The sequence below is a fragment of the Polypterus senegalus genome, chromosome 3 (genome assembly GCF_016835505.1).
Source record: "Polypterus senegalus isolate Bchr_013 chromosome 3, ASM1683550v1, whole genome shotgun sequence".
NCBI lineage: Eukaryota > Metazoa > Chordata > Cladistia > Polypteriformes > Polypteridae > Polypterus > Polypterus senegalus.
Window position 1 is genome coordinate 113,556,300 of NC_053156.1, and position 18,652 is coordinate 113,574,951.

General features: G+C 35.7%; 1 protein-coding gene across 1 annotated transcript in view; it reads left to right on the forward strand.

Moving 5' to 3' along the window:
* bckdhb (branched chain keto acid dehydrogenase E1 subunit beta) overlaps nucleotides 1–18,652 on the forward strand; it is a 229,741-nt gene that overhangs the window by 122,338 nt on the left and 88,751 nt on the right. The gene's annotated exons all lie outside the window — the stretch shown is intronic.

The window sequence follows — 18,652 nt, forward strand, 5'->3', positions numbered from 1 at the left end:
AATGAAACTGCTGTAATTCCCAGGAAACTGGGAACGGCCAAGCTTGCATATATAGCGTGTAATAGTGTAAAAGTCGATCAAGAAATAACAGAGTTATACTTGAAAATAATTAAGTGGCACGGTTTATTGGCCCACGGTGTAGTGTGTTGCCAATTAATTCAGTCAACAACAGACCAGCAGCAGTCAGTCTCCCTGAGCACAGTGGACTGGGAGAAGTCTGCACTCTGCAGCTCACAAATGCTGGGACGGGGCAGACTTCATTGACTGTCAGACAACAGCTTTGAACAGCAACTTGAAATTTCAATGCGTCAGTCTGTTGCTTCCGCATTATCTGTGCCAAGAAACTTGCCATCACAGAATGATGACAAGAAACCGGACGTATCAGTAAAAGCTGAAATGGCGGTGTTTCAGAGCAACGGCAAGCGCGGGTGTTGTTTAGAACAAGTGTATCAGTATCTGATCAGGTAGATCGCGTTGCATTCAAAAAATTTTTTTTAAATGTTAGTCTATCATATATCCTCCATATGGCATTTGCCACTTGATTGACATACAGGGCGGCCAGTCTGAGATCTCCTTTCTTCTAACACCCATACAATCAGATTGTGATTCAGACTACAAATGCCATGAATGTAATTACCCCGATCTACATGCTGTCAAATAAACGAACCACACGCCGTGGCGCAATGTAAAGAGGCTTTGATGCTGATGTCCAAGGTTCGATCCACGAGAGGGGGTGCAGTGAGTGTGTACGCCTGATGAGCCCAGAATTAGGGTGAAACACGTGTCACGTACTCTTTGCATTATTTGACAGTAAAACTAAGCTATATAAATATATATATATATAGCGTTTTTAATGTAGGTAGATCATTTCGACCTGGTCATTTTAAAAGTAGCTCGCAAGCCAAAAAAGTGTGGGCACCCCTGAACTAGATACATGTAATTATATGACAGAATTAACTACTTGTAGATAAGGTTAGTTTTTTATTGATGTCAACATATTGCAGTAGTTTTATTAAAAATAAGTGTTGGTTGTTCTAAAACCGTTCACATGTGAGATGCCCGTGCACTGTGTCATCCCCAGGATTCCCGAATTCCCGGGAATGGATTCCCTAGTTACAAGGCAGGAACAAACCTTAGACAAGGTTCCAGTCCATTGGAGGGTGAACAAACACACACACTAGGACCAATTTAGCAGTGCCAATTCACCTAACATGCATGTCTTTGGACAGTGGGGGGATATTAGTGCTTGCAGAGGGAACTCATACAGGCACATCGAGAACATGCAAACTCTATGAAGGGAGTACCCGAAACGTGAACCCAGGTGTCCTTGCAGTGAGGCAGCAGCACTATCACTATTCCACCATGCTACTCATCTGATAAATGGTTTGTGTAAAAAGTGTGTCACTAAAATAAGTCACGTTGTTCTTGTGTTAATTTTACCCTTTACATTGTAGCAATGTTCAGTGCATTTTAGACTTTCTCAATAAATCCCAAAAAATCTATTAATACCTGCCGCTTCCATCCTCATGTCACGGGATAGCATGGTGTGTGAGCTACTACTTACATCCTGTTTGTTATTCTTGTGTAGAAGGTTTACAGTCATTGGTTTCAGTTATGGTTCATAACAGATGTTGTCTACTTCTTAGTTACAGTATATTAAACTATAGATACTTTTAAAATACCTTTGCTGAATTTAAAAGCAGATGGTATGTGAATGAGAAGTTATAAATGTATGATGGTAAATCAAAAAGTAAAGGCAATTTGAAAAATTATGCAGTAACCACAAAAGATTGAAGCTGGCTCAGTCTCTTATGGATAGTTCAAACACACGCATCACAGCACTTTGCCATTACTCAAGTTGAAGCCAAGGTTAAATGAACATTGACGCTCCATTGCGGGACTACACCATCAACACGCCTTAGTGAGATTTATTTTGGTAGCAGAAGTGAAATCTGCTGAAATTCACAGAAGGAGGTTGGCACAGTACATAAGTGAAAAAAGCATGACTCAATGAAAAGTTTATGAATGGGTAGAAAGATTTAAAGCAGGAAGAAAAAGTGTAACTGATGAAGCTCAATCTGGTCAACCATCAACATCCTACAAGCCCACATAAACTTAGTGAATGCTTTCATCAGAGAACTTTGGCTAATTATGCTGTCTATTGTTGCTGCACATTTGGATATCAGCTATGGATCTGCATGTGCCATAGTGCATGATGACTTGGGGGGAATGTAAAATTTACGTAAGATGGGTACACATACAACTTACTGATGTACACAAACAACAGCACATGGAGTCTGCAACCCGGTTCATAAAACGTTATGAAGAAGATGTGAGTGTTTTGGTGTGTAATATCACCAGAGATGTGGCATAGGTTCATCACTGTGAGCCAGAAAGCAAGAGCTAAATCATGCAGTGGAAACACCTGTCTTCTTCAGTAAATAATGTTAGAACATTAGAAAAGATTTAGATGAGAACAGGCCATTCTACCCAATAAAGATTATCTCCTATCCACTTAATTCTTCCAAAATAACATCAAGTCAAGTTTTAAAGGTCTCTAAAATCCTACTATATACCACACTACTTGGTATGTATTCCATGTGTCTGTTTTTCTCTGCGTGAAGAATTTTTTCGCTTCCCCCTGTCCTGCCTCTTCAGACAGTTTAGCACGACTAAGAGATTTAATGCTTTTTTGGTTGGTAGAATGGTAGAGTGCCTTGGGATTTTCTGGGTTACAAAAAGTGTGCCACCACAGAAATAAGGGTGGAAAGCACTGCTCTACCTACACCTTTGCTCCTGGCATGCCAAAAAAGATCTCTGTAGTTGCTATCTCACTTAAAACTAACACCATGCATTACTTGGACGGTTTTGTTGTGTTATTTGCATATATTACCAAAGATACTGCAAACTAGAATAATGGTTAGAGATAATAATTATACTTCTGTTTCATAGAATTTTGTGATTATATTGGCGCATTCAGCACTGTAAGCTACCTGGCAGACTGGCAAATTAAATGCTGAGGTAATAGAGACTTATTTTGGTTTAAGTTTTTTGTATTATTGTTTCATAATGTTAAAAAAAAATCACACGAAAATGCTGCCAGCCCTGGATGCAACATTTTTTAACATGTTAAACAGACCACATTAATCGCAAAAGTTAATGTATTAATTTCCCAGGCCTACATAGCAGTTTTAGTCTTTGCATCCATGGTCTTCCAAAACATTAAGAATTCTATTATATTCTCAATGTTCACCTCTACACCCTCCAATCTGTCGTGGATTTTTATAAAATACTAAATCTGGACATGCTTCCTCTGTGTTAGTGCTTTTACATCCTGTGTTAAAAACCAGTCTGATTACATCTACAAACTCCTGCTGTTGTGCAAAAAATGTTTACCCATCTATGTGATATTCATCCCCATCTTTGATATTTAGCTAGGTTTCTGTTTTTGCTTTAATATCATAATTATGCTCAGCTTCATAGAACTCCCACTTGCTTGTTTTATTTTTGATACTTCTAGCATAAGATAAGATATTTTTAACATTATTTGTTTTACTTTTGCACTTAAAATATGGGTTAGAATTTACATTACTATGTATATTTATTTTGACAGTATTGCTCGTTCCTTCATGTACAGTTCTAAACCTGGGCAGTCTTAACCTCCCTGATCCCACTACTATTCTCTAGCTTAAACAATCCTCGACTAACCTGTTCATATTCCTTCACAGCATATTGGTAGTTCGTTGGGGCTTCTAATGCCTGCCTGCCACTTTAGAGTGCTCAGAGACACCATCCAGCTCCACCAGAACCTGAAAATGTTTTGACATTCCAGTTTCTGAGGTTGATGGCCCTGTACATTGTTCACCCTTTGCCTTGCAGCTTGTGACTGTGACACTTCTATTTCTACCTGTCTGGTCTGGGGCCTCCTCCCATGCCACCTTAAGACAATCTCTCTAAAAGACACCTGGGCCAGGTCTGCCAATTCTCTCCTACAACGCAGGCCAGCCAACTCCTGCTCCAGTTCAGTAACTCTAAGCTTGAGATGATGGATCAGCTGGCATCTCCTGCAGATGTAGCTTTCGAGGAGGACTGACCTTTCCAAGCCATCCTCCAAAAAGTCCACCTAACTATTACATTTATGTGAGCTTGTTGGACTGTTGGGCACCTGATTCCAAAACCATTAGCATAATTTATGGAATTGGCCTCCATTTGCAGCTGTTACAGCCTCCATTCCCCTATGAAGATTTTCCACAAGATTTTGGAATGTGTCTGTGTGGAATGTCTGTGGAGATTTGTACTCATTCAGTCAAATGCACATCTGAGAGGCTGAGTGCAGATATTTGGCAAGAGGACCTGGCTTGCAGTTGGTGTTGCAATTCATTCCAAAGGTGCTCATCTCGGTTAAGGTCAGAGCGCTGCATAGACCATTGGAGTTCCTCAACACTGATCTTGTCAAACTATATGTTTATGAACCTGGCTTTGTGCACCGGTATATAGTCATTGTAGAAGACAAAAGGGCCTTTCCCAAACTGTTGCCACAAAGTTGAAAGTACAAAATTTTCTTAACCCTTCCACGCACATAAGAGAAGTACACATCAGGTGATATTAATTTGTGGAAAAATATATACAAAGAAGTTAATAGAAACCATTTATTCCATTTTTAGAAATGGCATATGCATAATGTCATTAAAAAATTATGGGATGTATTTGTCCCTATATGCGCCGTGATCATGCTTCCAGTTATTACTTGTTATGGAAATGAACAAAACAGTTTGAACATCACACAATGTACATACATTGTCAGTTCTGTTTTCAATTTTCTTTTGTGCACAGTAATAACATCTTTTGTGTTTTTCTACCTTTTTCATGGCATGTTCTGGCTTGCGAGAGTTTGTTGCCATTTGTGTATGCCTTTGTGTTTGGATATTTGTCAGAATACTTCTCTGTCTGCAGGAGAAATCAGATATCAGTTAACGTGCCAATGCTACCCGAAATTCAGTCCGCTTCATCGGAGTGTCATGGAAATGGTATACTTCATTGGTCTTCAGATAAATTATATATGCATTATTCACAGAAATGTCAACCAAATCAAAGAAGATGCGAAGGTAATATTTTATTCTGGCTTTCCTGTCAACTTCATATGTCACCTTTGTCTGGTCCATAAGATCAACATCACCCATATGTTGATTATACTTCTAAATTACCAAAGGGCAACGAGCATCTACTTTATTAGCTGATCCTGCTACTCATCTCTTCATGGTGGTAGTAGGAATTGGCAAAATGAAGTTGCTCAACATCGCAACACTCCTGCTGTCCATTCATTTCACACATGCAATGCCACGACTGGAAACAGCAGAAATGTCCCCTCTTTTCATGCTCTTATCAATTGGCAGGCAGGTCGGCATATTTCCTCAATTCACACGAACCGTTCCACAAGCTTATATGTCCTTTTCTGCAAGGAAGTACTGCAAATTCGCTGAGCTGAAGAAATTATCAAAAAATACTTGGCATCCTTTTCTGGGTAATGATTCAGTAAGGTGCAAGATTACCGACTGTCCCAAATTATGCTCCACATGCTATGCTTTCTTGCCAAGATATGGTTCAAATTGATATAAATATCCAGTACGAGCATCACATCTGCACCACATTTTGAAGCCCCATTTTATTGGTTTGCCTTTTACATATTGGCACATAATATTGTGGCCTTTGAATTTGATCATATGTTCATCTATAGACAGTTCCTCACTTATGTTGAGTATGTCCTGAAAGGCTGCATTGAAATGAACGATAAGTGGGCACACTTTCCATGCTCGATCATCAGGATCATGCCAACCATTGTTATCAATAAAATGCAGAGCTGCTCGAACAGCCTCGAATCGCTGCAAAGGCATAACTTGGGCGATATATGGCACCGCCATGTCGATTTGTGTGGACCAGTAGGACCATAATGTTGGCAGAACATGGTGATTCATGACCAAATTCATACCAATAAATGCCTTTGTCTTGGCAGGTTCAATGGAGAAAGTGTTTCCTTTCTGTTGCATATACCGGATACTTTCTGGAACCAGTATTTTGTCGACAAGCTTGTCCAGTCGCACAGCTGCTTGAAATATTTTCAGGGGTATTGGCATTGCATCCAAAGTTTCTGAATCTGAGATTTTGTCCATGTTAACTTGACCATAAGCCTGTGGTTTCTTGTCATCTCTGAACAGAAAAGGTCTATAGGACTTGTGCCATGTGAAAGTTATAGGTGAACGTTCTTCAAGCGTAGCACCCATAGCAAAAGATGGAGAGGAGTTATTTGTGTCTGGCATTGTTTCAACAGCCGACTTCATCCACTTTGGACGGTGACCAGAAGGACCGGGAACAGCAGATTCTGGAGAAGTAACTACAGAAGCATTGTTGTCACTTCCCGAATTTTTGTCATTCACTGGTGGTTCAATAATTACATCTGTTCCAATGTCATCAGCATTACCTTCCAAAAATTCTTGATCTTCTGTATCAAGTACCAAGTTAATCTCATCCCCGCTGTCATCAGCATTCAAATATTAGATAATTTCGTCATCATCAATGTGGACGTGTTGTGCCATACCGGAATCTGAAGTCGAATGAGTGAATCACACTGGTATATCTAATCGACACATGCAGCACATTGGGACAAATGTGTCCCTTCAAGAATGGACGCCTACAGCACAGTGTGACAAATGTATCCCTTCAAGTATATCATGTAATGTTATACATATTTATGTATATTTTGCAACTTTACATCGATTTTTAGCATCTGCACAAATGAATTCATAAATTTGACCAAAAAAGATCAGAAGTAAATTTTATATTTAAAAAAAACTCACCTGAAATATCTAGCATGGCACGCCCGAAAAACAAAACACTATTCGTCACAAAATGGCGGCTTGAAGCACTTGGACAATATAAATGACCTTTTGCAGTGGCCTGACACCTGTTGGATCCATTATGAAACATTTTGCATCATTGCGTGTTAATAAACTACAGGCATGCATTTTAATATGAGGGACATATTTGTCCCGTATGCTTCAAAGGATTAAAAGGCTTTATATTGTGTAGCATTAGCAGTACATTTTACAGGTACTGAAAAGGCCTTGCCCAATCCCTGTAAAATAACCCCAGAAAATGATCTCTCCTCCACCAAACTTGAGATCTGTGCCTTCTGGAAGGTGTAGCATTCTCCAGGCATTTGCCAAATTACAGATCAGACTGCTAGATACTGAAGCACTTCATATTCCAGAGAACATGTTCCCATTAATCCAGAGTCTAATGCGAGTGATGTAACAGAGGATAGGCGATTTTTATGCATTATGTGCTTCAACACTTGGTCGCCCAACTCTGTGAGTTTGTGTGGTGCATCACTTTGACTCTGAGTAGTTGTTGCTCCTAGATGCTTTCACTTCACAATAATAGCACTTACAGTTCACCAAGGCAGATCTAGCAGAGTAGAAAGTTCACATACTGACTTATAGCAAAGGTGGAATCCTATAACAGTGCCACATTTAAAGTCATAGAGCTCTTCAGTGTTACCCATTCTACTGCTATTGTTTTTCATTGGAGATTGCATGGCTATGTGCTTGAGCTTGTGCACCTTTTAACAATGGGTGTGACTGAAACACCTCAACTCAGTAGTTTAGAGGACTGTCCACATACTGTACTTTTGGCAATATAGTATACAATCAAACCTCTTTTAAACTACAGTTTTTTAAATAAACTATAGTCATAACATGTCCATGCATAACTGTATTGAAGAATGTACCTCTATTAATTAATCAGTCATAGCTGTGGGGAGAAAACCATATGGAACAATAATCTAATCATGAGGAGTACAGCACATTATTTATATAGTGTGGAATTTATGTAAGTAGTGTAAAATTGTTCAGTGCAGCCGGGTATAATTTTAGCTACTTATCTGAATCACATTCTACAATGGTTTTAATCTGCAAAATTGATTAAATGTGAAAGAGGCTGAAATCTAGCATTCCAGAATGTGTTTGGTCATTACAAGCACTTTTTATAATATGAAAGGAAGAACCAAGGGAGTTTTGTGGCAATCTGTCTTTACTATGGGATGCCTGGATGTGGGTTTTAAATAGCAAACAAAAACCTTCTGTCAATTGTCAGTGTCATTTTAACAGGTTTTAAACAGACAGGCCTTTCTGAGATGTATGTTATTTGCACATAATTTAGTCAGCCAACATTTTAATCCAGAAATATGCCATAAGAAAACCTACATTCTACACCGCTCAATGACATAAATGTTAATTTGCTGTAGGGGATGGGTTTACTCTAAGTCACTGTTATCATTTGTTGAATGTTTTAAATTGTGGATAGGAATAATAGAAAAAGTAGATTCAGGTACATTTTTATTGTTAAGAACAGAATCTGAAGTTATGGGAAGCATAAGCATTTGGCTATGTGTTACTGTTTTGTACTGTGAGAGTGAGTGACTGTTCTCTCTATGTTTGGTGAGATTGTGTTGAACTGTGGTAGCAAAGAGGTAACCAAAAATAATATGTCTTTTATTTCTCTCTTTGTCTGTTCCTCCTCTCACCCCCACTAACATGTACCGTATATACTTTACGTGATTGTGTGTGTAAATACATATTAAATATACCTTAACATGCTTGTTAGGATACATAGAATCATGCCTATTCATCAGCAGCATATAGTAATAAAATGGGTGACTATACATACAATAAAAATAACAATGGCAACACAACAGATGTCTGCAACTAATCTGGAGACTTTGAGTCTAGAATGTCACAAGTTGTAGTATTATATATTTGTATTAACTTAGTTTTCCTTTGATAGCTTTTTGCAAAGGCATGCCATAGCAGTCATGGGTGGTGTTATCAGTAGCTAAAGGGATAGGCCTCTCTGGAGACTAGAACACCTGGATAAAAGCATAGGCCTTGGCAATCCTGGTGGTTCAGAGATAGGAGAATGTCAGATTACTGTTACTTATATGTTCAGAGGGCTTCAAGTGAGGGAGTAGCCAGGTGAGCCACATGAGACTGGTGAATAAAAAGTGATCATAAAGTTTTAAGTTCTCTTGGCAATTCATTTGTCAGAGCTTTTCATGCACATGGATAAGCTTTGCTAATATGTGCAGTGTTACAGTATACATTATTAGGATACTTCAGTGAGCTGTTATGAACCAATTGTATGAGCGCTATTGTGCAGTTTGTTTCATTAAAAATATTTGTTTGCTTTGCAAAAAATTGAAGTGTGATGTTGGTGAGTTATCCCAGAACTGTTTCTCCTAAAGAGATTCATTATGTGCTTTGTCTTGAAGATTAAACCAGAATAACTGTTTTGTTATTTGCATAATATTGCAAATATAGCCAAATTTCCTTTTAATATGTTGTTTTGCTTTTTCCCTTGAATGAAAGTGACTGAGTATATTTAAAATTTATATTAAAAAAAACAATATGAGAGATATTAAAAGGAATGTGTCATCTGATTATAAGATGGTAACTTGTAATTTAAATATAAATGTACTATAATATAATATGTATTTGTGTATATTGATAGATTTATTTATTTATTAGTGTTAAACAATATACAGTCATGGTTAGAACATATCCATTATGCATTTATATTTCCATAGTGATTTTGTGTTACAAAATATCAGATGTTGAACAACATGTGACCTGGTAAACATTTTAATGTTCAAAACTGACAACTAATTTTTATAACCTGTACTTAAAAATTGTGGTTAAAGAAATATATTTAACAAGCCAAACTTGAACCATTTGGGATCATAATTGCACTGTTGCATAAATATACAAAGCCATGTGTTGTTTATTTAATCATCCTTTTTCAAATTCATGATGTTCCTGAACTTGGTGAATTTTGTCAACACAGATATCCTGTTTCTTATTTTCCAGTAAATATTTTCTACTACTAAATATTGAGTAAAACATATCTACACTAGGCATATATCACAATGCTTCTAGAAGGCATTCATCTGAAAAACTATGCAGACTTATAAGTGTTTTTAGGTTCTACTGCAAATCAGTGCAGCCTAAAACACATCTTGTGATCATGAAAACTTTTGGTAATGTTCAGGTGACTGCGCTGGCTTTTGAATTTTCAGTAATACTGTGGCATAGAGCTTTGTTTGCTAAGGAATGCATTCACATTCTCTTTGGTTTTTAAGTGTCTATATCGTTATTGCTTTGATTATTATGAAATGTTCAGTTAACAATATATTAGCTGTAAGCTTCAAAATTCATTAATTGTACTTTATCTTTTCTGTTCTGGTACTGTAGTTCTAATCTGTGCCTTTTCTGTGTTTGTGTGTGTGTTTTTTTTATTTTTATTTTTTTGTTTCTTCAAGGTACAAATTTGAATGCTATTTTGTGGCTCGAGATGACACAAAATCATGACAACTTTCATTCCAAAAACTTTTGTGTCTCATTTATGAGTAAACCCTTTTTATTTTAATTTTAATATATATATTTATAGGGATACTGAAGTGCAGAGGGTGATTTTTTTTTTTCTTTTGAGGACAGGTGACACTATTAAACTATACAGGTTAGGAGAACACTGCCTTCAGCACAAACAATGCTCTTACTGCTTTTACTGTGTCTTTTTTGGGCATTCTTGGTTCACTTAGGAAGGTTTGATAAATCTGTTAGAAAAGATAAACGGATGCTAGGTTTGTTAAAAAATGTACAGGTATGTGTGCCTTTTTGAAAAGTAAACTTTATACTTTGGACATCATTACATGAAGAGCAGTTTTTTTTCTCTTTACTCTTTGAAGATCTCGATTTTTTGTCTGTGCCCAGTGTGTGAATAATTGTTTAATTTTTTATTCTTTGCATCATACAGTTGCATTTAGTATTTTTCCAAACAAATGGTTTGTTAACATAAGATTATCAAAAATAAAAATTTGCATTGTGGCCTCTTTTTCAAAAAGTCCTTTTTTCAAGCTCTTTGTTTATACTAATCTGTTTTATTGATGTTTATTATAAATATTGACTGTGGTGATTTTCTCTAACATTGTTATTTATAAAAAAAATCAAACTAATTGCAGTATAATTTCTCATTTATTACTATGAGGTCATACCTCTTAGGGAGTTAGGTGATTAGTTATTTATATTTAATTTGTAGCAGGATAGATTTTAGATTCCAAACTTCAGAAGTGCTAAGAAAATGCTCAATAGTATTTCTCTGCCAACTCTGTACTTGAAGCATTTTTCAGGGAAAAGGCTATGTCAGGCATAACTGTTTTTGGCAAAAGCTGAGCATTTGAAAACATTGCATTTCCCTTAAAATTGTACATATTAAACAGAGTTTTTAAATTCATTTTGCAGTGTTTTACAGGCATTTCATTTTGAAGAGGGGCCATGGTCTAACTGCTAAAGATGATTTCTTTCTGCTTATATACTTGCAATTATAAGAGTTCTATAACTGTCATAATTCTCTTCTTCTTCACTGATTGAGGTCAGAGTACATGTACAAGTTTTTCAGACGCATCCTAACATGAGTTCCACTTAACAAAGTACATGGCCTCATATAAGCTGAGGATTGAAAGCGAAAACTTTAGTTAATAGCATTCCTTGAGAAAATGAACCAGTTCTTAATAACAGGAAAATTCTGGCCTCTAAACTACAAGGTTGCTATTTCAGTTCCTGCTCCTGACCTCATTTATGAACCTGAACAAATTGGCAATTTTGTCTGTGTTCCAGGCTTTGTCTATCTATCAGTCTTTCTGTCTGTCTATTGATCGATCACACTTGTATCCTGTATCTGTAATTGTAAAATTCTTTGAGGTCGTCAGTCACTCTTATATCTTGGTCAAATGAGAATTCACACCAAGAACGGACAGATACTTAAAGAGAAATAGAATTGAAAATTATTATTTACTCAAATAAGTGGCAATTTTTTAGTTTTCAAGAAATATCTGACAACATGAGAATTTTAAAATTGACCTTAAGTCTAACTGGATTTTAATTTTTTAGACTGAAGAACAGGTGTTGCTCTATATTTTTGTACAGTTTATCTTCTGATTATTTTTGCAGTTCCATTTTGTGTTAGCTTCTTGCTAGAAATATTCATTGCTTGATGGTAGTATTTTCTGTTTTAATGTAATAATAGTTTTGTAGACTGTGAATAAATTATCACAGTATGCAAATGGTAGTTGAATAGAGACAAATAGATGCTTCATTTCCTTATTTATTGTCTCAAAAAAGGGGCTGTAGAAAATGCAATTGAATGTTAAAGGGTAGTATTAATAAAAGTCTAAGTTGCATTTTGGTTGAACTTCACCAATTTTTCAGAACCTATGAGTTCTCTTCTTACAGTCTGGAATATTTCCACTATTAGAATTTCTCATTTATCCTCATTTAAAGCTAAGCTGTTATTGTTCATGTTGTGTTTCGTAATACTTCAGTAGAACTGATCGATAACACTAGTGTCTTTTAAGGTGAGTATTGTTGTGTTTTTTTTTTTTTTTTTTTAAAAACTATTGTAGTGGAGAAAGTATCAAGCCCTAGAGTACATCTTATGTAACTTCATAACTTAACATTTGGGTACTGCCATCACATTTCTTGAAGTACCAAAAGTAATTTTATTAGTATTAACTCATAAGTGTCTGATAACTCAGCATTATTTCCAAGCCAGTGTACTAGCCAGAGTGTGGCTGTGTGTTAATGCTAGTTGTTGTGTATGTGTATTGGCAAGTTAATAGTGATATGCAGGTGGGCAACAGTGTTGGCTTTTTGAAAAACAAAAGACTGTGTGTTTTAGGGTTATTGTCAGGTGTGGAGTACACAGTAAAATGAAGTGCATGGTTGAGCAAGTGGCTGGGGTGAATCTCGCTACATAGATGATGCCAGCTATTACATCATAATAGGTAGTGGTTGGCAGCACTACATAAGCCAGTTTTGGACTTATATGTTTCTTTGAAAATGTTGTAGATGGAGGTAAAGGCAGGAGAAGTGTCTTTAATATATGCAATGGATAAACACAACCGATGACGAAAGAAAAAGATGTACTGTAAGATGAAAGCTGTAATCTAGCAAAGATAATGAAATTATCACAAAGTGGTTGAAAAAAGAAAAAGCATGAAAGCTATGAACTCTGATAACATCACATTTTCATCTGTGCTCGTATTGAAACTGTGGGCGTTGAAGTAATTTGCTGCAGAGAGTAATGGGAGTTGTAGTCTTTACATCAGGATTGCAATAAGGTTGGGGATGAATATATGGGGTGGGAGAGGGGGGTATACAGATTAAATAGTTGTGTGGCTGGGTCAGATGTATGAATTTGACTTTTGAGAAACTGCATAGTTTAGGGATTGTTTTTATGGAGCAAAACTGTATATTTTCTCACTGGAATTTCTGGCACATCAGTATAGGTTAAAAATATGCTGTCTTGGTGTGGTTGATACCCCCCATTCCACTGTGTATGGCTGGGCATATGGGCTGTGTGCATAAATGAAATCCTGTACTTTTGTAAGAAATTGAGGAGCAATATCTGTATTTGTAGGTCATGAAAGTGTTTGCTTAAGCCTTTCATTTGAACAGTATGCGTGTGTATTATTTCCATTTCCTCATCCTGAACTCATTTGAATATACAGTATATGCACTTTATTGTGGAGGATTATCAATAGAGGCTGACATGGATGTTAAAATATGGAGCTGTTGATAATACATATGTGTTTTAAATCATTTGTTCTTACAGTTCCTATGGCATTTCAGGCTGATCTTTTGCTTTAGTGTGTGTGTCGCAGTGTTATTTATCATTACTCATCTGTGAAACTGCTCTTACTAATAAACTGGAGTTGAGGAAAGATCACAAATGCTGCTGTTTTTCTTGGCAGAAACGGTTTGTATGACTTTGTTTTGTGAGTGGAGTGTAAGGTTGCAGAGGAAACGGTCATTGTTTGTAACGCATACATTTTGTGTCCTTCAGTTGACATGTCTGTCATTGACGTGTAGAATGTGCCTCACTGTGATGGAGTGTATGAGTTTGTTTTGTCCTGGGAGTTTTTTGTGGATGTGCCACTGTGACGTTCTTGTCACTGTCACGGGTGTTTGATCCATTCCAGCAATGACACTTTCACCGCGTTCCTGAGCCACCATTCTGTTTGCACACAGCTGTGGATCTCTTTTCAGGAAATTCATGCCCCTGAAAGAAGGGCCTAAGTCATTTCAGGGCAGCTGTGACCTGGACATCCATATCATGCCTGTGTCACATTTGAGACCAAGGTCCAGCTATTTAAAGGCCAGGGGTGCACATGTTTTGCATGACCAACAGAAAACCCTTACAATGTCATATATGTGGATAAGTTTGAATTTCCCATTGTTTTATTGAGTTGAAATCACTAAATCAGAGCACACAAGAAAAAATGGCCCAGCGCTGCTATATTTTGTAGATGACTCTGAAATATGTTATTATGTGCTATCTGACTAAAAATCTATACTGTTAATAATAGGTGAAATTTTTCATAATTTTGATATATAATATGCCATTGCCATTGTTATAAACACTATATTAGTTGGGGCTCTTTCTCTTTCCATCTATTCAATTGAAGACGTTTCTTATATTTTTAGTGGTTTTATTACATGCTGTCAGCTAAATACTTTAACTGTTCTCCACCTACAGTCTAGTTTTTAGTTTTTTTCTTTAAAACCATGTTTGCTATCTTCAGACCATTGAAAATACCTTTGTGATGAAACTAGTTTTGTTTTCAGAAGAACAAATTAAAATAATTTTGTCACAGTATCAAAGTATCAACAATAAAACAGGTAGTGTTGTAATTCAGTGTTGTAATGTCTTGCATAGGGAGTTGAGGTAACTTGGGAATGTAATAAGGATGCTTCCTGGATGAATCTCACAGTTGGTATACCAAGAACAGCCCACTGGAATAAAATCCAGAAGCAGTCCTAGGATGTGATATAATGTTTGTATTCCTCAAGAGAAGATGAAGACTGTTCTGGAAACAGGGTTACCTGGTATTTTTAGCTTAGTGTAATAGTACCATACCCATTTAATACCCATCTCCTCTAGAAATAAAACTTGCTTTCCTATGCATATAAGGAAGATAATTCTTGAGGCATCACTCATTATGGTGATAAATTCTATATGCATACTGCAGTTACTACTCTTAAGCTTCTGCATTCATTCTGTCTCTCTGTGAATAGATTTATTATTGTTTACAGTTATAATACTCACTATAATAAAGTTGGATAGTCCTCTCCATTTGTGAAATGAGATACACATTAGCTTTTATTTGTAAAACCCTTATTGACTGTTGGCAGTTTTTGTTACTCGTATGCTAAATCATGACCACTGGATCGTTTCAAACTTCCTCCAATGAACAGTTTATTGTCCAGGTCCCCCAAGTTTTTATTAAACTTATAAAGTCTGTTTTCAGTTACTCTGCATCAGTAACTTCGAATAATTTGTAAAATACTTTTAAAATGCTTCTCTATTCATTTCTAAAATTTGAACATTTCATTTCAGTCACCTTTTGTTAGTGTGCAATTGCGTTAGCTGATTATTTTATTGTTTACAATTGCTATTAACAGAGTACTTGTATATGTGTTTATCTTTTATTCTATCGTATCATTTAATTTTTTTGTATTTCATGTTTTCATTTATTCTTGCAACTGACAGTTTCCATCTCTCTGTATTCTGAATCTGAGTGAAGGTTTGGAATTCCAAGGTTTAGCAGTATTGTTTTAAAAAAATACTGTTAAAAATGCTGTTTTTCCTTTCTTTTTATTATTTATTTCAGGTTCATATACAGAATAAATATGAATTTTTTTGTGATACTACATTGCATGCTGTTTGCAGTAATTAATTATTTGTCGGTTATTTGTACGTCTTCTTTCAGCTGCTAACAATTGCACCTTCCCCTTGCTTCGTTTGGTGTCCATCTTATCCGGTTACATTACTGACAGTGTCAGGTTCAAGAGGCTCCCAGAAGGGAGATGGGAGCATGGAGTAGAACCTGCATTGTCACATGCATATCCCCCAATTATTTATTTTTCAATTATTGTGAAAATAGTTCTAGATTTTTGTAGCTCATTGCTGGGTTTCACTGCCTGGTCATGACTGAAAAAATCTCAGACTGGAAGAGTAAGCATGACATTAAAAATAATGGCAGTGCTTAATTTGACAGGAAGGAAAGCATCTAAAGCCTATGGCAATTCAGACAAAGGTCAACAAGCTTGTTCCCTAAAAAGTAGAGATTGTGTTTGACAGTACAGAATAAGTTCCAAACTGCACTTTAATTGTTCTTTTGTTTGCTGATACTGATTTAGTTTGAATTTTTTGAAAATGTAATAATGTGTTTCTGTTTTTCTGTGCAATTTAAACATTATACGTATCTAGCAAAATTAACTTAATTTATCTTGTGAAGTCTTAGTGGTATTCAGTTTTTAGCTGAGTTGTACAAAAAACCAGATTTATATAGATAGGAAAATTAATAATCAATATTTCTAGCAAAGCTGTAGCTGGTACACAGGTTAGAATATTTAAAAACATTTTCCAATTCTGTTGTTCTGAGTACTTTGGAAATATCATTAACTATCTTTATAATTTAAACATACAAGCCCAACTTCTCTCTTTGTTTTACTCTGCCCTTTGCAAACAGGATATTATAAATCACTTTTTCCTGAAGGTAATACTTGATTATCCTATAGAAAAAGTGTTTAACTGTAATGTTACTTTTTAAGCAGTCCTATTTACACCACTGGTGGTAATTAACTAAGAACATTTCTGACATCTTGTTTTAGAATGAAAAATTATCTTAATTATAGTAAAACATCTGTGGTGTTTTACATTTTATTTTATTGTACTTTTCATTTTGATCAAAAACTGTTTTTAATATTTTCGTATGACAAAATCGTAACCATATTTTTGGTCTGCAGTAACTGATATAGTATCAGTTTACTCTGCTGGATTTTACAAATGTAAATATCTCACCATCCATCATTCTTTTTAATGATAGCTAATTTCAGTACCATATGTACACTGTGGATGGAACATGGAGTGATTCATCCCAAAAACCAGGAAGAACCTAGGAGACTGAATGTATAAAATATAAAGAGACTTAATTATATGGGAAGATTAACAGAAAAGGGGGGTGTATGAAGTATAACCAAAAGGAACAATGGTAAAAGGCCAAAATCACTGACTACCATGTGAAGTGTGAAGTATTCTAATGAACGCTCTCTACTCACTTTATACTAGAACACTCTTTTTCTATACTCTAGCTTATCTTCTTTTTGCTAGTTGAGTCCTTAACTTTGTCTCACCTCCCAGCTTCAAGCTCTGTTGCTTATTGATCAGTAGGGAGTTTAAAACCCTGGCTACTTCTGGGAGAATTATGGCAATCATTTCTGGGCCTGTACACAACAACTACCTCTACTAGCCCAAGCAGCTCCTGCACCCCATACAATAATCACTATAGAACAAGACTGGTGAGCCCCTAATATGCTACCAAACCCCCTCGCCTGAGCCCATTTACATTGTATATGGGAGCCTAAACTACACTCTAGCACCCCCAGTTCAACTTTATGCATTTATGTATAAATGGAACTCATTTGAATTATTAAAAGGTATTGGATTTTAACTCAAATACATACTTTGTTTTTGTAATCAAATACATTGCTTTTGTCATCAATACAGGGCATTTTCATAGAATGTAAAATAAAATATTAACGCATGATCCCACCTAGATTAGTCTGATCAAATGTAGCTTGCCAACAATTATGGCAATTAACATAGATCATTTTATGATCTGGATCTTTCCAATCAAGTGATTGTTTTGCCATTAATTAGGAAGTATTTATAAGAGAAGTGATTGTTGTATTTCAACTTAAATTTTTATCATAACTTGTAATGGGAGAGATATTATTTGGGTGGCATGGTGGTATAGTAATTAGTGCTGCTCTTACTCTAGAAAATAGAATTTGAATCTCTGTTCAGCCGCTCTCTGTTTAACATTTATTATTATTATTTATTTATTATTAGCATTTATTTCACCTACTGCAGTATTCTTCCAGCATCCAGAGTCCTGGGTTTTAATAGCTGTTTCCTGCCATGTTCTCAGTGCTCTCAGAGTTTGAGAATGTGGTGTTATTTACACCACAAAATGTCATTAATCCTAGCTTTAACAAGCTTATAAGCAAAACTGTTTAGCTTGACAGAACAAAGTAATTTTGATGTTTCCATTAACAAACCTGAATACAGAGGCAGTAGAATCAGGAATAATTATTGGTTAATTATTGCAAGTTAGTTAAAAAGTTAACTGTTTACTAGTTTTTTTCAGTTGGTTATTATGTAGTCTGTATTTTAGAATATCAAACCTGTTATTTAGTTAGCCATTTATTTATTTTAAGTAAACCAAATTTGTTTTAAATTTTTTAAATCATATAGCATTTCAATATGTCAGTTTTATGTTTATCAGTGATCTTTGCATTGCTATTTTTAACAGTTTTTAGTTGAAAAATTTGGAGTTGACAAATAAAGCCACGTCTTAACTAACTTAAGGCATGTACAATATTATTGGTACTTATTAAAAGATAAGTTATTATATTTTGTTTCAAGTATTAAGAAAATATCCTTTAAGTTCATAAAAATTATTGCGTATAAAGCCTCAGCA